The sequence below is a fragment of the Desmodus rotundus genome, chromosome 13 (assembly GCF_022682495.2).
Source record: "Desmodus rotundus isolate HL8 chromosome 13, HLdesRot8A.1, whole genome shotgun sequence".
Taxonomy (NCBI): domain Eukaryota; kingdom Metazoa; phylum Chordata; class Mammalia; order Chiroptera; family Phyllostomidae; genus Desmodus; species Desmodus rotundus.
This window is the reverse complement of record NC_071399.1, coordinates 30,940,523-30,960,875: the sequence shown is the minus strand read 5'-3', so window position 1 is coordinate 30,960,875 and position 20,353 is coordinate 30,940,523.

Genomic DNA, 20,353 nt, shown 5'->3' with positions numbered 1-20,353 from the left:
AAACTTATATACTTCATAGAAATTTAGAAGAATAAAGGCCAGGTGTATGGGCGTTTATTTTCTTTAATTAGGCAGACTTGGGCATTCCTGCTGGAAAGAATGTCTTGACTAGAAGGCATGGTGCAGAAATGGTGAGTGCCCTGACTGACAGTGGCCTAGGGAAGCTACCTCAGGATGGACAATGTGGCTGGTAGATTAGGTCTGTATTTTGGAGGGTCTTAAGTGCCAGGAGACAGTATGGACTCTGTTCAATATGACACAATGGTATGTGTAAGTGTCATTTCAGGGTTTTAGGTCGGGCCGTGGGCGTGCGCTTCAGCAGTGAAGGAAGGGCAGTGTGAAGGTGGGCCTTGAAGAAGAGCAGCAGAGGGTCCCATATGGGTACAATTCCCAAGGCGTATGGAAGGTGATGAGGTCCCAAAGGGAGGTAGGAAAGAAGAAGCATCAAGTATTCTTTTCCATAAAAAATAGTTCCTTGATTTCCTATTGTTCTTCGATTTCCATAAAAGCAAAATAAGTCTAAGATATTGCTATACTTTGCCACTTACAAAGTTTAAAAGTAAATTAAAATATGACTTTGGGGTGGTACATCTTATTATTATTTAAGGAACCATTTATGTTCTGTGAAATTTTAAGGTGTGGAAATATCTTACATACTCTCTCTTCCAAGAATTTTCTCATTTGGTTTAGTTGTAATCACCTCTCTGATGATTCTCTTATAATACTCTTTCTGGAAAATTACCTATAAGAGTTTAGATAATAAAATAAATATATAAATTTTAAATTTAAAATAAAAATAGAGTAAATAATCCTTGTTTATGTTCCCAATTTTATTTTTAGTACAATAAATCACTTATTTCCTTTGGTAAGTCTCTTTCTTGGGGAATTCCACACTCAAACATGCATAAGATAGTTAAGCCTTGTCTATTTTCTGACCTAAAAGATGGAAAACTATGATTTTTTCAATCAATTTTGATTGTCTTTAAGAAAATCTATCTAACTTCCTTAGCAATAAATTCATTGTTTAGTTTCACACAGAAAGAGCTAAATGACCAGCTTTGGTGCCATAGCATTTAGCTGTTTTTAAAAATACCTAGAATAAACTTTTTAAAAATCCCCATTCTTTATTTTTCACAATTTTTCACAAAATTTGCAATGCTGCAACTTATTGGCCCTCATTGCTTTACTAGTTTCTCATTTTAAAAGGATGAGGAAATGCACACAAGTGCCATGCTGAATGTGACCGTGACCACAAGATGATATTGTTCATTGTTGGAATATCAAAGGACCTGTCATGGGAAAGGAGGGCAGGCACAAACATTATCAATTTCCTGAATCCTATGACATTTCCAAACAGGACACAAATGTCAATAGTATAGGTAAGCACTTCAGCCCACACAGTTTTGTTTTCTTTTAATTAAGGGGGGAATTACTTTACCACTGAGCTGGGGTTGCCCTAAGAACTTCTTAATTTACTGCCGTGGGAGCCAGCTCAACTTACTGCACTGGTCTGTTTCTTCACCTGATGGATCTTTGTTTGGGTAATGCTTTTGGAAGAGAATATGCCACGTGGGCAATCCACTTATTGCAGTGATTTTCTTGAATGGATGGTCTGGGTAAATTCATTACAAAAAGAACATGCGTTTTCCTAAGCAGAGAAAGCACAGTAATTTTATGGTTCCACATTTCAAAACAAAGAGTTTTAAAATAATACTCTTCAGTGGTTTCTTTCCCATGTTGATGTCAAATTCTAACATTATTCTCATAAACCTGAACTGAACACATATATGCACACTTTTTTATGTACCCACATGTTCTAGCTGAAACCTATCAAGAAGAAAAACCCTATGAAGTATTATTTGTTTGATCGTAAGCCTTAGGACCACTGCATGGGGCAGACACTGTTTCAGCAGTAAAACAATATGAGGGCATAAGATTGGGGTGGATGTCTTCTCAAATAGGTAGTTCTGTCACTGAAGGTGAGAATACTCAGATCAGTATCATAGGATTGTACTATGTATTTGTTGTTGCACTGGGAAAAATTCTGCAATTATGCAGTACAGAGAGAGCAGGATAAAGCCCTATTGACTACCAACTCATTTGATTTGTCATTTATAACAGTGAAAAATGGAGCAGACTTTATAGAAGATCATATAATTATTCTAGATGTTGAGCACATATACACTTAAATAAACATTTGTGAGATACCCCCCTTGCCTTCAAATTGATGGGGGCAGGGATGGGGTTGGGTACAGGGAGATTGTCCCTGGTCCAGTGGTCTGGGATTTCAAAGAGAGAGACTGTGCTACTTTGCTGACTGTGGAAAATTCAAGGGGGATTACAAATGAGGAGAATATTTCCATGCAAGTTTTGTTACAATTCAGAGATGTCTTTTTTTGTGAAAGAAGGTAGAGTATCCTAATATAGAAGAGCCTTTCACACTGAGTGTCTAGTAGAACAATGAAGACATTGGTGAAAATGCAGAAGTCCACGTAGGAGCAAGTTCAGAAGCAAAGATGGACTCAATTCTTGTATGTGTGAACTGGAAGTGACAACAGAAGGTCCACTTGGAAAGGTCCCACAAACAGATATGTGTGGCAGGAGTCTCCCAATATAGGGAAGATACAAAACTCTTAAGCCATAAAACAGGCTGATAAAGCTGATTATGTTTTCTTGGTAAAGATAACAAATACAAAGTTGAAAGACAAGCAAAACCTGAGAAAGAGAGTTGCAATATATTTCATAGACAGAATCTTAGTTTCGGTAACAGAAAAATGTATTTTACAAAATTCTTTTTTTTAATATATTTATTGATTATGCTATTACAGTGGTCCCATTTCCCCCCCTCACTCCACTCCATCCTACCTAACCCCTCCCTCCCACATTCCCCCCCTATAGTTCATGTCCATGGGTCATACTTATAAGTTCTTTGGCTTCTACATTTCCTACACTATTCTTACCCTCCCCCTGTCTATTTTCCACCCATCATCTACGCTACTTATTCCTGGTACCTTTACCCCCCTCTCCCCCTCCCACTCCCCTATTGACGACCCTCCATGTGATCTCCATCTCTATGGTTCTGTTCCTGTTCTAGTTGTTTGCCTAGTTTGCTCTTGTTTTTGTTTTGGGTGTGGTCGTTAATAACTGTGAGTTTGCTGTCATTTTTACTGTTCCTATTTTTGATCTTCTTTTTCTTAGGTAAGTCCCTTTAACATTTCATATAATAAGGGCTTGGTGATGATGAACTCCTTTAACTTGACCTTATCTGAGAAGCACTTTATCTTCCCTTCCATTCTAAATGATAGCTTTGCTGGATAAAGTAATCCTGGATGTAGGTCCTTGCTTTTCATGACTTTGAATACTTCTTGCCAGCCCCTTCTTGCCTGTAAGGTCTCTTTGGAGAAATCAGCTGACAGCCTTATGGGAACCCCTTTGTAAGTAACTGTCTCCTTTTCTCTTGCTGCTTCTAAGATTCTCTCCTTCTCTTTAATCTTGGGTAATGTAATTATGATGTGCCTTGGTGTGTTCCTCCTTGGGTCCAGCTTATTTGGGGCTCTCTGACCTTCCTGGACTTCCTGGAAGTCTATTTCCTTTGCCAGATGAGGGAAGTTCTCCTTCATTATTTGTTCAAATAAGTTTTCAATTTTTTGTTCTTCCTCTTCTCCTTCTGGCACCCCTATAATTTGGATGTTGGAACGTTTCAAGATGTCCTGGAGGTTCCTAAGCCTCTCCTCATTTTTCTGAATTCTTGTTGCTTCATTCTTTTCTAGTTGGATGTTTCTTTCTTCCTTCTGGCCCACACCATTGATTTGAGTCCCAGTTTCCTTCGCATCACTATTGGTTCCCTATACATTTTCCTTTGTTTCTCTTAGCATAGGCTTCATTTTTTCATCTGGTTTTCGAACAGATTCAACCAATTCTGTGAGCATCTTGATAACCAGTGTTTTGAACTGTGCATCTGATAGGTTGGCTATCTCTTCCTCGCTTAGTTGTATTTTTTCTGGAGCTTTGAAGTGTTCTGTCATTTGGTCCATTTTTTTTTTTTTTTTGTCTTGGTGAGTCTATTACTTTAAGGGGCGGAGCCTTAGGTGTTCACTGGGGTAGGGTAATGCTGGTCGCTGCCCTGTGACGCTGTACGTGGGGGAGGGGTGGAGAGGATGCAATGGCGCACGCTCCACTCTCCACCAGATTTCAATATTTCATTCCGCTACCCACAATCAAACTGGGCCCCTCTGGTGCTGGTTCCTGAGTGGGTGGGCTTGTGCACACTCTAGGCCCCTGTGGGTCTCTCCAACGACCTCTCCTGTGAGGCTGGGAGTCTCTCCTGCTGCCGCCCCAACCCCCACGGGCGCTTTCAATCAGAGGTTTGAGGCTTTATTTCCCCGAGCTGGAGCCCTGGGTTGTGCAGTCTGCTTCACTCCCTGCTGTTTGGTTTAACTGTGTGTGAATGTGGGGCTGCGGGGTGCTACCCGCCACTCTGACTGCCCCGTTCTCCGCCACTCTGAGTCTGACCCTCTCGGTTTATCTGTGCACGAATGTGGGGCCGCAGGGTCTGCTAGTGGTCAGACTGCCTGCCCTGTTAGTCCCACACTCTGCCAGTCTCGGTCCGCCACAGCAACGAGAGTCCTCTCCTCCCTGGCTGCCCGTCTCTGCCCCTCCTACCGGTCTGGATGAATGTTTATTTTTTATTTCCTCGGTGTCAGACTTCCTTGCCATTCAATTTTCTGTCAGTTCTGGTTGTGCTAGGAGGCACAGTGTGTCTACCTATGCCGCCATCTTGGTTCTTCCTACAAAATTCTTAAGAGAAGGATCTGCTGCCCAACAGAAAAAAGGGCAAACAATATGAATAAGCAATTCACAATTTTTAAAAACACAGGTAGATTTTAAACAATGAAAAGTTATTCAAACATTTACATTAGAAAAAAATGAGGATTAAAACCACAAGATGATTCCACTATCACTAAGTCACTCAGCAAACTGAAAAAGATTGAAGTTTAAAAACACTGTTGAAAAGAGTATGAAGAAATGGCACCTAGAGTTTCAAGGGATAGAAATTAATACATTGTCTTTGGATGTCAATTTCAGATTACCTATTACAATAGTATGTGTAGTAAAAGTACATACACTTGCATTTTTCTTTTTTTAAATTTATCTTACAGGTAATTTACACATGAGCACACCAGACTATACTTGAATTAATTTAAGACAGTGACTTTCCACATTTTCATCTCATGGCATGCATAAACTAATTACTAATTCTGTGGCACACCAAAAAATACATATTTTACTGATTTGACAAATTAGTAGGTATAATTTTGATTCATTCACACAGAATAGCTATTATGGTGTTAGCTGTTGTCACTTTTTAATTTGACAATCTAAGAGAAAAGAGGTCAGTGCCCCTGACTAAAAATAATCAGGTATTGCATGTTTTAAAAATTCTTGCAGCACACCAGTGTGCCCTGACGCACCCGTTGAAAATTGCTGATTTAAAATACAGAACAATTTAAGTATACTTTGTGTTACAAAATAAAGTACCTCTGTTGGTTGGAATGTTGCCCCATACACTAAAATGTTGCAGGTTCGATCAGTACAGCCATATATATTGATTGGAGGCAACCAATCAATGTTTCTGTCTCACATCGATGTTTCTCTCTCTCTCCTTTCTCTCTTTCTAAAATTAATACATATCCTCAGGTGAAATACACATCTATAATATCCTCTAGGAGGCTTGGGAAAGGTGTTAGGGAAGGATCTCAGTTCATGGAAGAGATGGAGAACTTAGTGAAGTGCTGGAAGAAACAGGAGGGTGGACTTGGGGAAGCCAAAGACCAAAAGATTCCACAAGGAAGTGTGGAAATTTGGGAGCCATCTGGGTATCTGGAGAGAGCAGTCTCCTACACCTATGGTATAAGGAGTTAAGGGAAGGAGCATGGAGAGAAATAGGAACCCTGGGTGACATGAGTGAGGATGACACTGATGAGAAGTTACATTGTAAGCAAGAGAAATGCAACTTGAGTTGTTAATTGTTTGAGTGGGGACTTTGTTTCATTCTATTTCAGTTTTAGTTTTACATATAAAAGAGAACTAAGCAAGGAGGGAAGATGCAGTAGAGAGGAGAGGAGGCACACCCAGTTGTGAAGGTGACTGACTGGCCAATCTTAAACACCCCCAGAAGAGAGATGGCTGAACCATGTGACCACTGGATGTGGCAGGATGACCACTGAACGGACTAGTCTCAGAAAGACAATGGGGAAGAATGTTGTCATTGGTAAAACTTTAAAGCATTTTGAGTTGGATGAGAAGGTATACAGGAGAACTGTTTTGAAGTAGAGAGGGGTTGCCATGGGAGGATTTGAGACTATCTTCCCTCAAAGTTGAGGGGTTTCTCATTCAAAGATCATTACTTAATTGCAGGAAAAAAAGGGAAGACGAAATTAAATCTGCCATAGAAATAAATTTCCTCAAGCTTTAGTTTCCTTCTGATTGATCATCTCATCCCTTAAATGTATGGTTTGGAAGAGAGGAAAAGCTGTAGGGAATATCCCTGTGCAAAAACCACATAAAAGATTGGATCTGTCAGACAAAAGGATCATCACCATGTTTACAATATTCTCCTTAAAGGGGTTCCTGGCCCCTTATTTCTGATACCACCTTTGGCTAAATTAGACTTCTTAAAGCTCTTATGTTTCCTTGGCTAGCTAATTTCACTGACAGAACTAAAAATTCAAATAAATTGACTCATTTAAAGTGACTATCTTTTAACTTTAGATATTTTTTCAGTTATCAATGTTTAATAACTTTGGGGGGGTATATGAAACTAATAAATGTTAAGGGTGGGAAATTACAGGAAGAACCAAAAGATAAAGGAAAGAAAAGAATAATTTTTATGAGCATTTGTAAACTATTTTTAAAGATACAAGAGTTAGGAAATACTCCAATGGTAATATATAAACAAAGCATCATATTCCCAACCAGAAGGTATAATGTTCCTAATTATAATCTCAGTAAAATATTATCTCCCAATTATTATTTATCAAGAAAAGATCAGAGTTCTTCTTGCTTCTTTTATAGGAGATTACTTATCTCAATAGCCTAAGTACTAATCAACCTATAACCATTGAAGTCATCGAATTTCTGGGTATATTGTGGTCTGGCTTCATAGGGATCTTCCATGGCCAAAGCTTCTGGCTGGAAAAAAAAATTGTTCAGTAAATAATTGAAGGTAGGCCGTTAAGGATGTTTCTTTCCATGACCCCACAGTGTTTTACCTGGGACTTTTCGGGGAGTTTTCACCACCCATCCTCAGGTTTGGTTGTCTGAAGCTCATTCTCCAGTATGTTCCTCAGGGAGGGCTGATGAGAACAATATGCCCCAAGTTTCTACAATTTTATAACTACAACTTTTATATTTGAAAGCCAATTGCTGAAATACAAAGTCTTTGACTCATATTTTTTCACTGAGTATCATAAATATAAATATTACTCGAAGTTGCTGTTGAAAATTCTGAAGATGTCTGATTTCCTTTCCTTTATAAAGTGACTAATCAATTGGTATAAAATTTTAGTTGTGCAAGGTGACGAAGGTCCAGAGATCTGATGTCCAGCATTGTGCCTGTAGACACGACAATAATGGGCTGTGCCCTTAAACGTCTGTGGAGAGTAAGTCTCACACCATGTTTATAAACACAACACAAATACAAAAAAGAAACAAATAAAGTGAAAACATTGAATAATCTCTTCACCTAGATGTCCAAAGGATTTTCTCCTTTCTTTAAAAATTCCAATAATTTTATGGTTCTGCTTGTGTAACACGCTCAGGAGTACCCCATTTCAGTGTGTAGTTTGTCCTTTCCATATCAGGAAAGATTAATTGAATTATAGTTTTTACTCTTTATCTCATTGCTTTCTTCTTTGGGAAAGTCTATTATATTAATTTAAAACTTTTTTTGCCTATTATCTATTGTACCATTTTTTCTTGAATCCCCTCCTTTTGATTTTAAAACATTAAAACATCTTCCTTTTCACTTCAATGAAGGCATTGTGTGGTTCTTCCAATTTAGTTCTCATTTCTAAAATGATTTTTCTCTTGATTCCAATTTATTCCTGAATACTGTTACCACATTCCTGAGTTTTACGAATTTTGAGCTACACTGATTTTTAATATTTTCTTAATGTCTTCAGTCCACATTGAAATATTGTGGGCTTTATTTTTCATTTCTTTTGTGGACATGTCTTTCAGGTGTGTAGTCTCATTATCTATCTATAGGAACATTATTCTGTTCCTTATTCTACTTTTTCTGAGAATAACTTTGCATGGACTTATGCTATGATCCTATTCTGTTGCTCATTTTTACCTGAGATGAGTTTTTTTGGAGTTTTTAGGAGGGAGATGGGTTCAAAGAGCTTTTTCAGTTTCCCTCTTTCTTGTTTTTATGAACAGTCAGGGGATCGGGATGTGGCTGGTCCTCGCTGAGACTTCTGGCTGTGTTCACCACCAGCCCCCATCTTTCCTCTGTCTGATTGTCTCTGATTTGCTCATTTTGGATTCTATCCCCAGCAGCTTCTCCTCTATGTGGGGCTTTGTCCTGGAAGGCAGCTTGGCTGGTCAGGTTGGGAGTACATCCCTTGCACTCACCACAAGTTGAGTTTGGAAAGCCTGCCCAATTTTCACTGCTGGGCTCAGACTGGCCCCTGTGTTTTCTGGGGAGTGATTTTAGGCTGCTCTTGGTTCTCTGCTCTCCTCTCCATCATCTCTGGCGCTGCCTCCATCCGCCTCCTCTCAGACAGATAGTGATGCCACCTCAGTGTTACAGCTGTTGTTGGTCCCTCTCTGACATTCTGAGGGTCCTGGGGATACTTTGGTATCTAGTTTTTGTAAATATCATTTGTTTCATTTCTGCTGTGTTCTCCTCTTTGTACTGTGAGTTTTTACTGGGCAGTGGGTGAGGATTCAAGGTGATTCACAAACTGCACTGCCACCACTCTAAGGACATTTTTTGGGGGATCAGCTGCTGATTTGGGGGGAGATGATAATCTATCAAAATGAATGTAATATATTTTACCATTTGAAAGAGTCAAATCAGATAGTCATGTAGACAATGGGATGGAAAACTCAATATGGTATCTTAGCAAATTAAAGATAAGCCTAATATTCGGAGGAAAAAAACATGTTTTTTTTGCTTTCAACTTGGAATGTTTTTAAATGGTGTTCATCACCTCAAAATATTATTTAAGTCTAATTTGCACTGAAGATTCTAAAAATTTCAAGTTAGAAAATCAATGAAGTCAGGATTCAGAGACAATGTAAGTTTAAAAAGAGAATTGCAGACCACATTTCCACACATTTGCACACACACTCACACAGGAACTCACACTCACACTGGTACACTCATGTATGCATACACACTCATGCACACGTGAACATGCAGGCACATACCACTATGATTTTCTCTTAAAACTGAGGCAATAAATACACTTTTGTAATACATCGTGAAGCCCACTATGTTACATTCCTTTGTTCTATTAATATAGACCAATTAAGTTAATGCATCCCCTGGTGTGTATTAATTCCTGGTAGGTCATATTTTACTGTACCTCTTACATTTGCTTTCATCTTTACTAAATTGGAATGAAAGTGAAATCCATTATGTATATTACAAGAAAGGCTGCCTTGCAAAGGGAAGAATGTTCTCTTTCTCTTTCTTTCATTTTTCCCACAAATAGGGATCGTTCTTTGATATAGGGTGGGATTTAAGTTGCCGTCTGCTAAAAGGACATGGGAAGTGATATGTCCTTGGATTTCAGAAGCCCTGACTACTCTTCTAGTATTCATACCACCAGTGCTAGGGCCCTAGCCCCAGAGTCTCGTATTTAGAGCAGGCATTGGGCATTGATGCTTTGGTGTTTTAAATCTCCATCACTGATTCTAAAGTAGAGCCTGTGTAGAGAATCACTAATCTAGAACACAGAGCTAGATTAGGGGTGTCAAACTCATTTTCACCAGGGGCCACATCAGCTTCACAATTGCCTTCAAAGGGCCAAATGTAATTTCAACTCCTTAACAGTTAAGGAGTAGTTAGTTACATGTATACAGTCCTAAAATTATTTTGGCCCTTTGAAGGCAACCATGAGGCTTATGTGGCCCCCGGTGAAAATCAGTTTGACACCCCTGAGCTAGAGGATGAGGCTAAGAAAAATACTAGGCTTTAAATAGGTTGTGAATGATTATGGATGTCTTTCTTAGGAATTTGAACCTTATCCTTAAGGAGATAGTACATGTTTTTAATAAAGGAAAATACAAAATTTTACATGCACAAACACATATATTTATATAATATATGTGACGGGGACTCAAAAAACTAGAACATATTTATTAAAAATGTGTACTTATTTGTACATGTTTAAACTTCAGACACCTTTGAAGTACTCTCTTTTTGATGCAATTCACCTATTGAGACTTTTTTCCACTGCTCAAAACAGTTTTTGAACTTATTGATTTTGATGCCTTTTTGTGCTTCTGCTGTTTCTTGTTTCACCTCTTCCACATCAGCAAAACATTTCTCTTTGAGAACTTTTCATCTGGGGAAACAAAAAGAGGTCACTGGGAGGAGATCAGGTGAATAGGAAGGGCGGGGCACAGGGTTCATGCCATTTTTTGGTCAAAAACTGCTGACCACGCAGCACAATGTGTGCAGGTGCACTTGTAAATCACCCATCGTGAAGTGAGCGAACATATTGACTCTTCAAAAAAATTTCACTGAAGCTGAACGCAGCCTCTCACAACAATGTCAGCTGGTGCACGGACACAGATGGGTTCCTAGAACATCCACCTAGTGGAGGATGCCTGTACTACAAGGGGCCTGCCCTCCAAAATGTAATTCCAGGGGGGTTTTTTTGGTCCCCCCTTGTATATGTGGTAGAGAAAAGGGTTTGTAGGTCAAGGGAACTAGATAAACCACTGTGCCCCCCATATGCTACTTCTTGGGCTCATGTATGGTGGTATTTTTTTTCTCACTGTAACATGCGCCTACTTTTCAAAACCCTCTCTCTAATAGCATGAACCATCACTGACATTCAGGAGAATTTCTATCCCTCAACTATCCTCCCACAAATCACTTAAGGGTATATTAGTTCCTTGTGGGTCTATAACAAAGGACCAAAAACCTGGCCGTAAATACACATTTTTATGTTATTGCTCTGCAGGTTAGAAGTCCAACATGAGTCTCACTGGGCTAAAACCAAGATGTTGGTGGGGCCATGCCCCTTAGCTTATGGCCACCTGCCATCTCCACCTGGAATTGACTGGTTGAACCTCTCCCACGTGGCGTCATTCTGGCGCTGAATTCCGAGTCCCCCTTTCACTTGTAGAGATTACATTGGGCCCACCTGGATAACCCAGGATATTCTTCCCATCTCCAGGTCAACTCATTAGCAACACTAATTCCATCTGCAACCTTGATTCCCCCTGTGGTGTGACATGAGTTATTCACATGTTCTGTTGACAAGCAGAAACATCTTTGGGGTTCATTATTCTGTCTAGCACAAAAAAAAATACATTTCCCAGGGGAAAAAATCACTCTTTCTCAACTTCCACACATCTCAAAGGCTGTTTTAGTGTAGTAATACTCTATGTATGGTAAAAAGCCTATAGATTGTTTTAATTGCTAGAAAAAGAAAAAAAAAAACCATAAGAATTCAAAGTAAAATAAAACCACCACTAAAATAGGGGAATGATGGATAGTTTGGGGTTGGATTATTAACCAATCAAACTTAATGATAGCCAAATCAGATAGGCTCCTAACATTTTCGGGGGAGAAAACATAATAAAAAAGCTAAACTTGAATATTATAGGAATGTAACTTAGCATACATTCATGTTTTTTAACTTTTATCAGCTAGGTAGTGAATAAACAGAATATTAGGAATTCAAATAATAAAGTTAATCAGATAACTTTTGTATATGCACACATATGCTTATACAGATAGTATAATTGCCATGGTAGCATCATTATTAATTTACTACTTCATCTTTTCAGATCTATTGTGGGTACATTCAGTTCTACAAAATCTCATGATAAATCCTTGTTAAGAGATAGCACTGCATAATTACTCTAGCACTGCATTTCCCAGGAAAAAATCTAGGGCCATGTAAGTGTGGAAAATGCTGAATTAAACCAAGGTAATTATTTTCTTTACTGAAGGCTTGCTTGCTTACAGCCTTCGACTCACTGATGTTCACTGTAAATCTCAAAGAGGGACTTTTAATATGCATTATTTCCAAAATTTCTTTGAACAGGAACCCCTTCTTGCACAGTAAAAACTACAGAGCATTAACCAATCAATGTTTTTCATAGGTAGAGATAGCTGGGATAGTTTGAACTATATACTATTGATATATGTGGAAGTTATATATTAATGGAGTTTTAATATATGGAATATATATATAAAAAATAAATAAAATGGAATTTTATTGAAAGAAAAAATGCAAATGCAATGATTTTCAGACCACAATTAAATGTAAGCTCTGATGATATACTACTACAACTGTAAGTCTATAAATTGGCATCTCCTGCTAGACTGTGAGCTTTTTGAGGATAGGCCTCTGTCTTATCTTTGCACAGCTCATGTCTGTAAATAGTTGTTGAAATAAAAATGACAATACATTTTGAAATGTAGCTTGTCATGTTATGGTATGCTATGTTATGTTATTTTATATTGATCAGGTTACAAGTAAACCAAAGATGTATTTACTGAACAGAGGTTTTAAAGCCAGGTACATGGTCTCAATAAATATTTGTTGAGAAAATGGATCAAAAATGAGTGAACACAGGTTAAAATTTAATTGGGGACGTCAACATAACCTACTTGAAAGATGTGTTAGTCTGGGTTCTCCAGAAAAACAGAACCAACAAGATAGATAGATAAATACAGAGATAGAGAGATAGATAAAAATAATAATTGGCTCACATTATGGAGATTGAGAAGTCCCATGATCTGCCATCTATAAGCTGGAAACCCAGAAAAGCTAATGGTGTCATTCAGTCCAAGTCTGAAGGCTTGAGAACCAGATGAGCAGGTGGTATAAATGCCAGTCTGATGGCGGGAGAAGACCAATATCCTAGTTCAAGCAGGCAGGCAGGAAGAAAAAGGAACAAATTCCTCCTTCCTTCAACTTTTGTTCTATTCAGGCTCTCAATGGATTGAAGGATGCCCACACACATTGGAGAGGGGATGTGCTTCACTGAGTCCCACCGATTCAAATGCTAATCTCATCAGGAACAATGTTTAATCTGGGCACCCCATGTCCAGTCAAGTCGACACATAAAATGAACCATCACAAAAGAATCTGGTAGTGTGTTTGTCTGCAAAGAGCTAATGCTAACAATAAGATGGAAATACATAGCAAAGAGAAGAGCTAAATCTTTGTGAGTGATGAGAGATGCAGTTACAGTCTTGAAAGGCTAAGAGAGTTTAGATAATTCTGTAGACAAGGAGAGACAGTAGCAAATTCAGGACTGATAAAAGTCAGTAGTTCTACTTGACTGTTGTAATTACATCTTCTTCATAGTTACAGAATTGACTAGGTATGATACCATTCTAGGCAATATATGTAAAATAATACATATATAATAATATCTATTAGATCATTTAATTGACACCATAACTTTGATAACTATGATTACAACCACTTTGTCTATGAGGAAACTGAGACACATAGATATTATTCAAGTGTCACAGCCTGTAAGTGATGGAGCCAAATTCATACTGTTAAACATTATGTCACACAAACTCTGAACTAGATTTTGCATTTTGAAAACAAGGAAACAGAATTGGATAAATAAAGTGGGCTCAAGTTGTGGATGAACTTGACAATTAGAGGAAATGCACTACAGTGGCACAGGCAGTGCAGGCTCTTCATGTGCTCTTCTGAACAGGGTGACATGATGAAACCTTGGTTAAGGAAGATAACTCTGCAGATACAGGCCAAGTGGCCTCAAAAGGAGAGGCACTGATGGCAAGAGAACCAGTAGGAAACAATGTAGGCGGGAGATGACTAGAGGGGACAGGATGGAAAGAAGGTAATTAATTTGAGATCATTTGGGGAGGAAGAAATTACAGCAGTTTTTGTCAGAGGAAGAAGAAAATAAGGGGGCCATGGAGAATTGAAACTTGAGTCAAGGTTTCTAGCTTGGGTGCTGGGTTGATGAGAAGACCACTAAATTATGGCACACAATAGAAAAATTTTCTTACTTTCTTTTCAGAAAGGGATGAGCACATGAACTTCTTCTTGGCCAATTCATTAACTGCTATCTCCATCTCAAGGTGCAGCTGATGTATTTGAACTCAGGACCATTAGAGGCAAACTCTGAAACACTGCCTATCAGAAAACAAAACTCTCTAAGGAGCTGGGAGAGGGAATACCTCTTGACCACATCCTTTGATTTCAGATAGTACATTTATTTTTAATACACAGAAAGTGGAAATTCTAATCTTCTAAGTTGGAAGGCAACTCATACTTCCCTTTCTACTTAATCTTGTTTATCCCCAACTCTGAGCTCTGCTTTCTTAATGCTTCCTGCTTTAGACTTACTTATGAAATATCACATTGATATGGCCTGACCTTCAGATGACTCATTTCACTTGAAAAACTGTTTCTAAGAAGTGCACATACTCTGCAATTTGCCATGAGCAATAACAGACTTCAGGACATTTCAACTCCACGTTCAGTTATTGAGTGAGCTTGTAAAGGTCCATGTAAAATACTGGTGCGAATACCAAAAAATGCTTTCAACAAGGGGCCTGTATCTCAGGAGCTGGCACTCTAGTGAGTCAGGTAGAGAAAGACACAAAACTCTGTGCATGAAACAAAAAACTGGAGCAGTAAGGACAAAGTGGGATCGAATCTCAAAGAAAAGACAAATATGAGATTAAGAAGGGGGTTAGGAAACTTTTCAGAAAAGAGCTGAGATGGAGCTGAAGCATAAAGAAATAAGTAGGCTTTGATGAGGAGGGACAAATATTCCACACTTATGGAATAGCAAAACATCATTATGGTGAGGGGCCGCGTTAAACATCCGGTGGCCAGGCAGAACTGGGCCACGTATGTAATACATGAGGTGCAGAGGTAGGTACAAGGGTAGGGCTTGGTCATGGGCCTCAGATGCCACCATAGTAAGTTTGTGCTTTACTATATGGGTTGGTTGTATGAAGCTATTTGAAGGAGTTTACAGATGTGGGTGCTGTAGCCCTGCTTGGGTTTTAAGCATAGTCTTACCTGCAAAGGTGACAGACCAGAGGCATTGAGTTCTGCAGTCCTTTCAGAGAAGAAATGATGAAAACCTGAGCAAAGAAAATGAAGGTACAAGAGAAAGAGAGAAAGGGTAAATGGGAGTTCTTGGGACCACGAGAAGAAATGCACACCTTTATAATATCCTAAAATATTTCTGCACTCCTCTACATGGAAGAACAAGGATATCCCAGTGAAGTGCGGGACCTCAAACAAAGAGCAACTCTGTTGTCCACACATCAGGCTGCCTCTTTGCTTAACTGATGCCATGCCCCTTTCACAGAGCGCATCTTTTCACCAATGGCTACGTATGCTTTCAGAACTTTAAAGCTCTTTCTTCTTCTCCAGGAAGACAGCAGAGTGATTACAGGACCCAAGTATTCTTTAATTGCACCCCAAAATAAAATAGCAGCTACCAACCAACAAATAAGTAATATGAAATTTTGTTGGCATACCTAAAGATTTGCCTAAGCTGAAAATGTGCTGGGCATCATCTCAATAAACTTCAAAACATTGAAATTATAAAGATTATCTCATGCGACCATAGGGAAAATAAGTTATAAATCAAATATGTAACCAGAAACTGTCAAATATTGGGAATTGATAGACACTTATAGAAAACCTATGAGTTAAAGAAAGTATCAATGGGATTTAGAAAATATTTTTTATTAAATCATAATAAAAATATAACAATAAAACTTGTGGGATGAAGTAAAAACTAAACTTAGAAGGAAATTTATAGTGTTAACCTTATATATTACATACCAGTAGTTATATATTAAATTTAAATAATACCATCAGGTGTCTTGAAAGTATGAATAAACAAGACAATCTTGAAAAAGAATAGCAAAATTGGAGAACTTGTACTAGAAAATATCAAGGCTTACTAGCTGCTACAGTTATTAATACAGTGTGTTACCTGTTACAAGTATAAAAGAGTAGACTAATAGAAAACTTGGAATAAGACCCATTCATATGCATTTGTTTAATATAAGAATTAAGGTGACACAGTAATGCAATGGGCAAGGATGATCTTTGCAAGAAATGCTACCGAATCAATGATGTGCCTGTGTTTTACAAATACATTTTGACTCCAACAACACCCTATCCACAAAAACTAATTCCAGATGGGTTGTAAATCTAAAAATAAAATGTATCTTTATGACCTTAAAGAAGACAAACATTTCTTAAATAGATTGCAAAAGGTGCTAGCCAAAACAGGAAAGATAAACCTTTCTTCACTAAAATTAAGAACTTCTATTCATAAAAAGACATTATTAAGAATTTGAAAATGTGTATTACTAAATGGGTAAAAATTTTGCAGTACATATATATAACAAGAGATGTGTCAGAAAATGAAGAATTCTTGGATATCTATAAGAAAAAAAAGTGTAACTTTAGAAAAAATAATCCTGGACTTGAAATGGTACTTCATGGAGAATCTATTCAAGTAGCCAATAAGCATATGAAAAGATGCTCAAACTCGGCAGGAAAATGAAAATAAAATTAAGTAAAAGTGCACTTTCACCAGAGTGACTACAGTTATAAAAAATAGAAAAGAAAGAAGGGAAGGGAAGAAAGAGAGGCAGAGACAGAACAGAAGGAAACATGTAAACAAGAAGAAGGCAAAAGAGAGAGAGAGAGACAGGAACAACTCAGAATGTTCATGAGCATGCAGAGCAATTGGAGCTCATACAAAACTGGTAGTATTTTCTAAAACTCAACATATGCATAATCTACAATTAGGCAATTCTACTTAGATAAAAAATATTTCTAGCGATATTATATGTAAGTCTTAAATTACTATCATTATGCCCTTTAATAGTATTATAACAATTAAATTGTAATATATTCATACAGTAGAAAACTAACAATAAAAATGAATGATGTGTAGCTATACCCAACACTATAAATTAATTGTGTGATGTAATATTAAGAAAAATATCAGACACAAAATATTATATAGCATATGATTTCATGCTTATGCTTCAAAATCAACAAACTAATCCATGCTGATAGAAGCAAGGGTAGCAGCAGCCTTCGGGAAGAAGGGCGACTGTGAGAGCACATGAGAGAAGCCTCTTGGCATGCTGGCCATGTTCCGTTTCTTACTTTTTTTAGTGTTCAGGTCCAGTTGTGTCCATCTTCCCCCCATACTCTCACCCACCCCGCCCATCCCCACCTCTGGCTTTGTCCATGGGTCCTTGTGTTCCTTGACGACCCTTCCCCTTTTTCCCCCGTTACCCCACCCCCGACCCTCCCCTCTGGTTACTGACAGTTTGTCAACAGAAACCATGCTCTCTTTCTTAATCTGGATGGTGGTTAATAGGTGTTTTCACTTTGGGAAAGGTATCAGTCTGAATATTTATTATATGTTCACTTGTCTGAATGTATATTTTACTTCAGTAAAAATGTAGAAATAGTAAAGCAGACAAAAATTGTGGCTACAAAGTGGGCTGCTGAATCTGTCATCTATCATCCATATCATCTATCTATTCATCTATAAATTGATATTAGTTTCCTAGAGCTGCCATAACAAAATACCCAGAAGGGTGGCTTAAACAACAGAAACTTAATCGCCTACAGTCTGTAGGCCAGAAGTTCAAGATCAAGGTGTAGGCAGGGTTGCTTCCTTCTGAGGCTGTAAGGGAGAATCTGTTTTCCTCACCTAGCTTTTGCTGGCTTGCTGGCAATCTTTGGCATTTCTTGGCTTCTGGACACATCATCCTTGTCACTGCCTTCCTCCTCACATTGCATTCTAAGTGCATGAGCGTCTGTGCCCAAATTTCCCCATTTTGTAAGGACACAGTCATATTGAATTGGAGCCCACTCTAATGACCTCATTCATCTTAGCTACATCTGCAAAGGCCCCATTTCCAAATAAGGGCACATTCTGAGGTACTGGGAGTTAGGATTTCAACATATGAATTTGGGAGGAACATAATTCGACCAAGAACACTATTTATGTCTACACACATGCACACACATGCAGGCACACACATAAGAAGGGCCATAAAATACTTGCAGTCTTTTAATAAAATCCTGGCTTTTGATCAAAGCTTGTTCTTAGAAAATACAATTTTATTCCAATACCCAGTGGCAAGTTTTTATACCTAAGTTCAAAGTACAAATGTATTTTTTATTTAACACATAACCTGGGACAATGAAAAAATGCAGCCACAATAACTTTTGGCTCTAGCTGTATGACTAAAACATTGAAAGGAGTCCAACATCATTTCTAAGTAGAATTATTGGTCTTTAATCAAAAATTACTCAGTGGAGGAAATCGTGTCACTAGCAGAAATTATAACTAGATTCAATTGCTATTTCAGACTTAGTTACACAGAAAAATGTCAGCTTTTTATTACAATTAAGAAAAAATTACTAGAATTAGTAATATCAAATAGTCACGAGCAATGGAATTTCTGATTCGTGTCTGCAGGTCATTCCAATGCAGGGCTGCGGGTGATAAGAGGCAAGTTCTTGCCCTGTGCTGGCAGCACGGCTTACAGTCATGGGGGTTGCACATAAATAGCTCCACCAAGAAGCACGGGCTGAGCCGAGCAGCATAAACTTTACCCTGCTCTTGGCAAAAGGTCTTTGCATGCTGATACTGTGAACATGGAGCCAATAATGTGATCAGATAGGAATCAGAGCAACAATGTTTCACATCTGTGTGTCGCTCTGGAGGGAGCAAAGTGCGTTCCATGTAGGTTATTTGTTTTGATCCCCAGGACATTCTCTGGGTTCAGTAAGGCAACTTTATCCCTACATTAAACAGGTAAGGTGAGTGGCTCACCTGCCTCCTACGGTGCTTGTGAGTTTTAAATGTGACCATTACTGTTAAGTGCTTAGCACAATACCTGGCTTACAGAAAGAACTCAACATATCCAGCCTGAGTTATTATAGTAGTTTTTATTGGTATTACCTTCCCAAGATTATGTGGCTCATAAAATTCCAAGAAAGAACTGGACCATAGGTCATCTGACTTTAAAAAGTCCTCCTATTGCCTTGAAATATGAAAAACAATAAGATTGAAGCAAAGGATTAAGAATCCTGAGTAACCACAGGGTCACATCTAGATAAACAATATAATGGCTTTATGCCGATTTCTGTCAGCCAGTTGGATCCACTGTTATGTGAGTGTCTGTTTAAGACATGTGAGAGAAAAATCTAGTTGTGATGTAACTTCTAAGAAAATCCCAGCCTTGGGTAGCTGCACAGGAAACTCAGAAATAGGGCCCGGCTCACACAGGTCCCATTTGTCAGGGAGGTTGACGGCAGGACGCAAAGCAGACCCGGCCCGGTTGCCTCTGTTACCTGGAAGCTAAGGAAAATACCATTCCTTTCACAATTCTCCCTGCGTTCGTTTTCGGGGGCAGATAGTGCAGACTCCGTTCAGACGGAAAGAAGAAGGCCACGTTTCTGGAAACAACACGGAACAGTCACTTGAAAAATAATCAGGCCTCAGCTGCAAACAAACCATCTGCAGCACACAGACCACTAGGCGAAGAAAAGCCACGGAGGAGAAGGCGATCGACCCAGGAGTCATTTTGTCATCTTTCTGGGTGAGTACACACATGACATGAGGAGAAGAGAAAGTGGTTTCTCAAGTTGGAGGCACCAGCATGTTGCCAGGCAATGAGCACAGACCCTGAGCTCAGACAAAAGGCGGCAGGGCTGAGCCTCTGCTCGCTCGCATACAAAAGAGCAGATGCTGCGGGCCTGGGAGGAGGCCTCCGAACACTGCAGAGATCTGCGGCTGGCTTCACTTTACAAAGGGGAGACCGCCATTCTCTCACTGATCCCCAGAAGGCGCTTCTTGTGCTTGGAGAGAATAAATTAAGAACTCTGAAAAACTGCACCAAGCAGAAACCAGACTTGAAACAGACCTGGAATCGAAAAGGAATCCCACCCCATTTTAAAAGGAAGGGGTGGGGCTGAGAGTAGAAGCAATGACTCCCTTTTCTCAAGAAAGCTTCACACGAGACATGGGATGATTAATTCCACCCTCCCAGACAGAACTGTTAGTAATTTTGTAACTACCATAATTCATAAAAATGATA